General features: G+C 41.7%; 1 non-coding gene across 1 annotated transcript; it reads left to right on the top strand.

The window, feature by feature from the left end:
- The first annotated feature begins 2,335 nt into the window (after window positions 1–2,335).
- Window positions 2,336–2,439, top strand: LOC133704009 (small nucleolar RNA R71). The gene has a single exon (XR_009843977.1). It is a non-coding gene; the product is annotated as a small nucleolar RNA R71 (small nucleolar RNA).
- Window positions 2,440–2,764: the final 325 nt, after the last annotated feature.

Below are 2,764 nucleotides of genomic sequence, written 5' to 3'. Positions count from 1 at the left end.
TGCGATGGCTATTTGGTTGTATCCTGAATAGCCATCTAGGAAACAGTAGTATTCATGCCCAGCTAACCTGTCCAGCATCTGATCAATGAATGGTAGGGGGAAGTGATCTTTGCGAGTTGCCTTGTTGAGCTTTCGATAATCCATGCAAATCCTCCATCCAGTTACCGGTCTAGTAGGTATCAAGTTGTGGTTTGCATCCTTTACCACTGTCATTCCTCCTTTCTTTGGCACAACTTGAACTGGGCTCACCCATGAGCTGTCAGAGATTGGATAAATAACACCAGCATCTAACCATTTCAAAACTTCTTTTCGGACTACCTCTTTCATGGTCGGGTTAAGCCTTCTCTGATGTTCTACTGTTGGCTTGACTTCATCCTCCAACAGAATTTTATGCATGCAAATAGAGGGACTGATGCCTTTGATATCTGCCAATACCCACCCGAGAGCTGCCTTATGTTTTCTCAACACCCTCAATAACTTTTCTTCCTCTGTTTTGGTCAGCTTTGCAGAGACTATCACAGGATAGGTGGAAGCTTCTCCAAGATATGCATACCGAAGGTGTTCTGGCAGAGGTTGCAATTCCAGAACCGGTGCTTGTTCACTGGTTGATTTTATTTTTGGTGCTGGTTGTCCCAAATCTTCAAAGTATCTTCTGCGGTTAGGTTCAAAAGAGTCCATCCAACATGTATATTCTGCTATTTCAGCATCCTCTTCCAGTACATTATTTACCAAACATGCTTCCAACGGGTCAGTTGGAAGCTTGACTTTGTCATTAATTAAAGAGTCCACCACTTGAATGCTGAAGCAACTCTCCCCCATATCTGGCTGTTTGATGGCTTTGAACACATTGAAAATCACCTCCTCTTCATTCACCCTTAACCGCAGCTCCCCTTTCTTCACATCAATTAACGCACCTCCAGTGGCCAAGAATGGCCGGCCAAGCAAGATAGGAATCTCATTATCCTCCTCCATATCCAGTATGATGAAGTCTGCTGGAAAGATGAACTTGCCCACTTTCACCAGTACGTCTTCAATTATTCCCCTTGGATGCTTCAATGACCTGTCAGCTAGCTGTAGTGTTACTGTGGTTGGCCTTGCTTCACCTAAACCAAGCTTCTTAAAAATAGATAAAGGCATGAGATTAATACTTGCACCTAAATCACATAAAGCTTTTTCAAATATAGAATTTCCAATGGAACATGGTATAGTAAAACTCCCTGGATCCTTAAGTTTAGGAGACAGATTCTTCTGCAAAATGGCACTGCATTCCTCAGTAAGAGCAACAGTCTCATATTCCTCTAGCTTTCTTTTGTTTGAGAGGATGTCCTTCAAAAATTTCACATAGCTTGGCATTTGTTCAAGAGCATCTGCAAAAGGAATGTTAATCTGCAATTTTTTAAACACATCAAGAAATTTAGAAAATTGCTTATCAAGTTTATTCTTCTTGAGACGTTGTGGAAATGGAATTCTCTGCATTATTTCTTGTGTTGGTTCTGGCAGAGGATCAGATTTTTTTATATTCTGAAGTGGTTTGGCCACTTGCTCCTCCTCTTCTCTTCCTGCACTCTTGTTTCCAGCAGTCTGCTCCACCTCTTTTCCACTTCTTAAAGTTATGGCCTTGCATTGCTCCTTAGGATTAATTTCAGTTGTGCTTGGTAGATTTCCTTGTTGTCTACCCGTGAGCATGTTGGCTAACTGACCAACTTGAACCTCCAAATTTCGAATAGAAGCTGCTTGGTTCTCCAGATTAGTATTTGTTTCAGTCATGAATCTGCTGGTGTTGTTTGCTAATTGTGTCATAGCTTCTTCAAGTTTTGATTTCTCTTTCATGTGCTCATTTGAAGATGGCATGGCTGGATTCTTCATGACAGTTTGATTGTTCCAAGAAAAATTAGGATGATTTCTCCAACCGGGATTATATGTTGCACTATAGGGGTTGTTCTGCCGGCTGTAGTTTGACACAAAATGAGCATGCTCTGCTTGAGAGAATGGGTTCCCAACCTGACACTCTTCACTTGTGTGATTTCCATGGCAAAAATCACACGTTGTATAGATGGCATTTGCTGACAGTTGGGTGGTTTTCAGTTGCTGAGTTAGTGAATGGACTTGAGCTGTTAATGTCGTGATTGCATCAATTTCGTGCACCCCAACAGTCTTCTTCTGTATGCTTCTTTCATTTGGCCATTGGTAATTGTTCATAGCCATTTCTTCCAATAAGTTATAAGCATCATCCTGTGACTTACTCATGAAAGCTCCTCCTGAAGCTGCATCAATTAGTGTTCTTGTGGAGGCATTCAATCCATTGTAAAAATTCTGCACCTGCATCCACTTCGGTAGTCCATGGTGGGGGCATCGCCTGAGCAAATCCTTGTATCTCTCCCATGCCTCATACAATGGTTCACTCTCAAGTTGGGCGAAGTTAGCTATCTCAATGCGCATTTTTGCTGTCTTGGCTGGTGGAAAAAATTTAGCAAGGAATTTCTGAGCTAAATCTTCCCAGCTGATAACTGAATCTGCAGGCATGGAGTTTAACCAGTTCTTCGCTCTATCTCGCAGAGAAAATGGAAACAGTCTGAGACGAATGGCATCATCAGTAACGCCATTATGCTTAAATGTGTCGCAAATTTCCAAGAAACTTGCAATATGGGCATTAGGATCATCATTTGGCAGCCCATAAAACTGAATTGAGGTCTGAATCATCTGCAGTATTGCTGGTTTGATCTCAAAATTATTGGCCTCAATCCTTGGTTTCCTGATAACAGAA

This window comes from Populus nigra, chromosome 9 (assembly GCF_951802175.1).
Source record: "Populus nigra chromosome 9, ddPopNigr1.1, whole genome shotgun sequence".
NCBI classification, from domain to species: Eukaryota; Viridiplantae; Streptophyta; class Magnoliopsida; order Malpighiales; family Salicaceae; genus Populus; species Populus nigra.
This window is presented reverse-complemented; position numbering and strand designations above follow the sequence as displayed.